Genomic DNA, 7,222 nt, shown 5'->3' with positions numbered 1-7,222 from the left:
CTGGGTGAGATCTGGACTTAGTGAATTCCTACAAATAGAAAGCAAAAACAAAAAAGCAGAAGTGATGATATGTGACTTTGGAGACTAGGTCATAAAAAAAAGAAAAGCATTCCCTCCTCTTTCTCTCTTTTCTCACTCCCTCTTGGAAAACCACTGCCATGTCGTGAGGAAACTCAGACAGTCTGTGGAAAGGCCCAAGTGATAAGGAAATAAACCTACTGTCAAAAGCCAGCCAGCAGCCAAGTCTTCCTGCCAGCAGCCCCGTAAGGAAGCCATCCTTGAATCAGAAATTTCAGCCCGGTCAAGCCTTCAGATGACTTCAGCCGTAGCCAATATGCTGAGTGTAACCTCAAAAGAGCACTGAAGACGGAATCGAGTTAATTCACTCGTGGATTTAAAAACTACATGGATAACAAAATTTTGTTGTTTGAAGTTACTAACTTTTGGGGTAATTTGTTACATAGCAGTAGACAGCAATTAAAAATATTCACAACTATTAAGTGGAGCGCTCTCAACGTTGTTGCTCAATCACTCAGTCGTGTCTGACTCTTTGCAACCCCATGGACTGCAGCACACCAGGTTTCCCTGTCCTCCACTCTCTCCCAAAGTTTGCTCAAGTTCATGCCCCTTGAGTCAGTGATGCCATCCAACCATCTCATCCTCTGCTTCCCTCTTCTCCTTTAGCCTTCCATCTTTCCCAGCATCAGGGACTTTTCCAATGAGTCAGCCCTTTGCATTAGGTGGACAAAGGATTGGAGCTTCAGCTTTAGCATCTCTGCTGTCAATAAACAGTCAAGGTTGATTTTCCTTTAGGATGGACTGATTGGATCTCCTTGCAGTACAAGGAACTTTCAAGAGTCTTCTCCAGCATCACAGTTCTAAAGCATTAATTCTTTGGTGCTCAGCCTTCTTTACAGTTCAACTCTCACATCCATACCTGACTACTGGAAAAACCATAGCCTTGACTGTGCAGACTTTTTTCACCAAAGTGATGCCTTTGCTCTTCAGTACACGGTCTAGGCTTGCCATAGCTTTCCTGGCTCGCAGAGTAGACGAAGGGAAATGTGAGCGTGGCTCAGGAGGCTGGCAGAGGGAAATCTGGCAGGACTTTAAGGAGGTGGCAGTGAAAGCCTAGAGTGCTTTGAGTAGACTGTGAGTAAAAGTCGATACTTTGAAGAGGCTTCTGGTGGAAGTTGAAGGGAGTTGAGGAAGATGGGACTGGAAACTGAAGGAAAGGAAGTCCTTGTTCTGTAGTGACAGAAAGTTTAGCATGACTCTAACTTGCATTTATGCAGAAATTAGAAAATGCATCTAATTTATTATGTGATCTAGCAAAGGCTTAACCATAATATTAAAATTGTCATTTGGTTTATTCTTTTTTTTTATTTTTGACACTTTTTTTTTTGCTTTACAGAATTTTGTGGTTTTCTGGCAGACATCACAAATCAGCCAGAGGTACACCCACGTCCTCCCCCTCCCAAACCTCCCTCCCACCTCCCTCCAATCCCACCCTTCTAGATGGTCACAGAGCCCTTGCTTGAGTCCCCTGAGTCATACGGCAAGTTCCCATTGGCTATCTATCTTACATGTAGTATGTAAGTTTCCCTGTTACTCCCTGCAAACACCTCATCCTCTCCACCTCCCCGCCCCCGTGTCCTTGGGTCTGAGCTCTATGTCTGTTTCTCCACTGTTGCCCTGGAAATAAATTCATCAGTGCCAGCTTTCTAGATTCCATATATATATGTGTCAGGATACAATGTTTATATTTCTCTTTCTGACTTACTTCACTCTGTATAGTAGGCTCTAGGTTCATCCACCTCATTAGGACTGACTCAAATGCATTCCTTTTTATGACTGAATAATATTCCATTGTGTATATGTACCACAGCTTCTTTATCCATGAATCTGTCAATGGACAGCTAGGTTGCTTCCATGTTCTAGCTATTGTAGACAGTGCTGCGATGAACATTGAGGTACATGTATCTTTCTCAGTTTTGGTTTCTTCAGGGTGTATGACTAGTAGAATTGCTGGGGCATATGGTGGGTTTAGTCCAAGCTTTTTTAAGGAATCACCATACTGTCTTCCATAGCAGCTGTATCAATTTACATTCCCACCAGCAATGCAAGAGTGTTCCCTTTTCTCCACACTCTCTCCAGCATTTATTATTGTTTGTAGACTTTTTGATGGTGGTCATTCTGACCAGTGTGCAGTGATATCTCATTGTAGCTTTGATTTGCATTTCTCTAATAATGAGCGATGTTGAGCTCTTTTCATGTGTTTGTTAGCCATCTGTATGTCTTCTTTGGAGAAATGTCTGTTTAGGTCTTTTTCCCACTTTTTGATTGGGTTGTTTGATTTCTGATATTGAGTTGTATGAGCTGCTTGTATACTTTGGAAATTAATTCTGTGTCAGTTGTTTCCTTTGTTATTATTTCTCCCATTCAGGATTGTCTTTTCATCTTGTTTGTAGTTCCCTTTGCTGTGCAAAAGCTTTTAAATTTAATTAGGTCCCACTTGTTTATTTTTGTTTTTATTTCCATTACTCTAGGAGGTGGATCATAGAAGATCTTGCTTTGATTTATGTCATTTAGTGTTCTGCCTATGTTTTCTTCTCAGAGTTTTATAGTTTCTGGTCTTACATTTAGGTCTTTAATCCATTTTGATTTTATCTTCGTGTACGGCATTAGAAAGTGTTCTAATTTCATTCTTTTGCATGTATCCTTGAAGCTTATAATAAAGTGTAAGAGTATAGAGATGAGAAAAAAAATACTGTTAAATCAAAAGGAACCAGAACTTGCTGGCTTAAAGATTCCCAGCCTCACTAGACTGCAAATGATGCTAAAAGTAAGAAATGGCTTCCAAATAAAGATGCAATTCAGAGCACTGCCAAAAAAACTTGGTCTGTGATGAAGCAAATAACATGGCTTCAATCTTTATTAAAATTATTCCTTAAGGCTGCCAAGAGCTCTAAGTTGGAGCTCTAAGCTGTGCCTAGGCCAAAGAACAATAGGGTATGTTTGACTGAGGCGTGTCTCCCAACAACAGTATTTCTAAGAAGCTTAAGGGTTCCATCTCTCAGCTATCTCAGGAGAAGCTTAAAGTAGAGAAGGGGCTTATCCCAAAGAGATTTATGTGCATGTGATTTGTGGGGATGGCCTTTATCTAAAGGAGTGAATCCTTACTAAGATTCACAGGAAACCCACAGAGTTCTTAATAGAATTATGTTTTCAGAAGCACTTCCAGCTTGGAAGAAAAAGGACATAAATGACACTTGATGAACGCAGTCTTTATACCCACTAATTTTGGCATTGAAATGCTTGAAAAACTATGCAGCAGTAAAGATGAGTTACCATTCCTGGGAAGAGAATGACTCGCAGAGTAGAACCAACAGTCCAGAGGGTTCAGCCAAGAGGAGTAGATAGAACTGAGTCCTCATCCAAGAATTTCCAACCCTGGCCCAGATGAACTTTCAGAATGTTTCTCTTTCATACAGAAATTTCTGAAATCTTATTTTTAATGCTTGTTCCATCACCAGGTGACTGACATGTAAAAAGGAACATACTTATCTCTTTAGTTACAGGCTTTCAGATTTAGAGAAACTGTACTTAAGGAGCTGGACTAAAAGAACTATACCCATGGCGTCTCAAGTGCACCTGGATCTGATTTCAGTGACAAGATCTTGAACTTCAAGGTGATATTATAGTGGCATAAGACAGTAAAGGGTACTGGGAGGGAAAAAAAAGTGGATTTTGCATATGAGAAGACTGTTTCGTGATAAGGGTTTTAATAGGTTTTTTTAAATTCTTCGATTTGCCCCTTTCAAGAGGTACAGCCTAATTCCCCTCACTTTAGTATGGGCTGGACACAATTACTTGCCTCCAATAAATTTTTAAAAAAGAGCAGAATAAGTGGTATGTGATTGCAAGCTCTAGATCATAAAAGTTATTGTATCTACATCTTTCTATCTTTGATCACAGGGGAGATATCAAAGGACACTGAAGTAAATCCCATATGATGAAAAACTGAGACCCATGGCCAGTCACCAGCTAGGAAGTAGGGCATCCTTCCTTTGGACAGATTTCCCTCCTAAAGGACATCTAAAGAGTCCTTTAGAAGACTCTCTTACCTCTAAGCAATGTAAGAGGGTCATCTTAGGAAAGTATCATCCAGTTCCAGTTCAGTGATCTGACAATCACCACGCCAGCCAAATGCTTAACTGCAACTTCATGACAGACCCCAAGTTTGAATCACCCATCAAAGCCACCTATGGACTACTGACCCTCAGAAACTCCACGAGATAAAAATATCTGTGGTTTTAAAGTAAGTTTTGAGGGTCATTTTTTCCATAGAAAACGTATTTTTAAAAGCCTAAATGACATATTGATAGCTTACAGTGAACAATGTCGGATTCATGATCTCCAAAGAAGAAGATTTAGCTTCGGGACCAGGGACCAGGCTTGACCACTCAAGAGCTTTTGTGTGGCAGAGTTTGTTAAAGTGGAAGAGGACAAAGACAGGTTCTGACACAGACATCAGAAGGGGGTGGAGAGTGCCCCACTTACCAGTCTAAGCAAGGGAGCTATATTCTTTTTTTAATTAATTATTACAATAAATCAAAGGAATGTCTCAGTGTTGCAAAGATTTTACCAGATCACTCCCATAATATACATTTTAAGATGACATGACTAGTCAGAAGATTTTTCAAGAAAGAGAAACTCTCCTCAAGCAGGATACATTGTTGTTATATAATCCTTATGAAGGAATGTAGAAAAAAGCCGCTTGTCCTTTCCTCCTCCTTGAGAAGTACAGACCCATATCGCCTCCTTGAGAGCCCCAGACCCCTTTCTCCCCCTCAGGGACCCCGGACCTCTTATCAACCTGCCTGGGAATTGACGCTATGGAGAGAAGGGAACCCACGTCTCACCCACACACTGTTGGTGGAATGTAAAAACTGGTACGTCTACTACAGGGAACAGTACGGGCGTTCCTTAAAAAATTAAAAATAGAGATACCATGTGACCCCGCAATCCCACTCCTGGGCATATACCCTGAAAAAACACGATCCAGAAAGATGCATGCACCCAGTGTTCATTGCAGCTCTATTTACAACCGCCAAGACATGGAAGCAACCTAAAGGTCCATCGACAGAGGGACGGATAAAGAAGATGTGGTACATGTATACAATGGGATATCACTCAGCCATTAAAAAGAATGAAATAATGTCTTTTTCAGCAACATGGATGAACCCAGAGAGTGTCATACTGAGAGAAGTCAGACAGAGAAGCAGAAATGTTGTATGACTCCTTATCCCTTATATGTGGAATATGGAAAGCAATGAAACAAATGAACTTACTTACAAGACAGAAACAGACTCACAGACTCAGGGAACAAACTTACGGTTGCCAGGGGGAAGGGACGGTCAGGGAGTTTGGGGTGGACGTGTATGCTCTATGTTTGAGATGGATGACCAACAAGGAGCTACTGTACCACATGTGGGACTGCCCAGTGCTATGTGCAGCCGGGATGGGAGGGGTTTGGGGGAGTGTGGATACAAGCTTATGCAGGGCCGAGTCCCTTCACTGTTCACCTGAAGCCATTACAAAACTGCTAATTGGCTATACTCCAATGCAAAATAAGAAGTTAAAAAAATAATAATAAATGGGAACTAATCAAATGTAAAAGTTTTTGCACAACAAAGGAAACCATGAACAACACGAAAAGATGATCCTCAGCATGGGAGAAAACATTTGCAAATGAAGTGATGGACTATAATTAATCTCCAAAGTATACAAACAGCTCATGGAGCTCAATATGAAAAAAAAAAAAAAGCTAATCTTTTAAAACATATTTCAGTTACAAAATAAATGCACACAGGTGCATTACAGTTGAGCTAGAAACCACTTGACAAGTCGTAATTTCTCATTAACACATAAACCAAGCCGTTTTATGTATCATCTGCCAAACGTAGAGTCTGTTAACAGTCAAGCCAGGACATTTCAAACTTAAAAGGACAGGTTTCCCTCATTTAAAGAAATAATGGCATATTGAGGAAAACGCAGTAAGGATGCTCTGCCCTCCAGAATCATGGTATTCTGAAGGAGCTGAGTTCAGTTCAGTTCAGTCGCTCAGTCCTGTCTGGCTCTTTGCAACCCCATGGACTGCAGAACACCAGGCAAGCTGAACCTGAATGTAAATATTTTGTTAAGGATCTAGAGCATGGCTTTATCCTTCAAGTTGCTTTTACCAGTTGTATCTTATCACTATAAAATGTACTTTTATAGAAAAAGAAAATAATGCTAAGGGAAAAAACAGTACATGAATGCCTTCTACATCAGCTCTGCTCTTAAATATGAGGTAACTCATGTTGGAAAATGCACCATGAATAAAGAACATGGCCTCCTATAACAGTGACACACAGACAACTATTTAATATTTATTAACTGGAATTAAATAGGAGTACAAGAAAACTGAGGAGAACTAAATTTCTCACCAAGATGGTCAGAAAAATGCTACAAAGTTCAATTTCTTTTGTCTAGATATAAACCAAGAGTGCATGACAAAAAAAGAAATAAATAGACTTTTTTTTCTCCTGTAAATATGACCAACTCACCACAGTTAATGTTCTAATTATAATACAATGTCTCCTTTTAGAGAGAAGATATTTATGTCTTTTTCTGCATGGCTAACACCATAATATAAAGAGTATACTAAATTTATCAGGATATTATACAGTCTCTTTCATAGATGAAAGAAAACTATAGTCCCCTAGGTAGTAGAAATAAAATAACCTAGAATGAAATAACCCATATGTATATTAAAATAGAATTTGTGAAAATGAAGCCTGCCAGATATTAGAAGAAATGATCTCATTATAAAATCCTCAGGTTCTCATTTCTTGGAAAAAGCCCTAATTGTAACTTTATCTTTTTAGTGGCCAATTACTGTATTCAGCATATTTTCTGAAATAAATGCTTTGCTATTTTTATGACATGCCTATCTGTATTTCCAATTCCAAGAATAGTAATCTACAATATAGCCATTTTCATAAGTAAGAAATCTGGAATAAATGACATTGTTCTATCAAAACACAAGTGAGGAAAAAAGCCTTTAAATTTTAGATGAAATGTAAAATAGAAATCCTTTATTAGCATAAATAAAGTACCTTAGATGAGAATATTACTATCTCTTCAATTTATCAAATTAGGTCATTAGAGCCTTCTA

This window comes from Dama dama, chromosome 21, assembly GCF_033118175.1.
Source record: "Dama dama isolate Ldn47 chromosome 21, ASM3311817v1, whole genome shotgun sequence".
Lineage (NCBI taxonomy): Eukaryota > Metazoa > Chordata > Mammalia > Artiodactyla > Cervidae > Dama > Dama dama.
Note: the sequence above shows the minus strand (reverse complement) of the source record.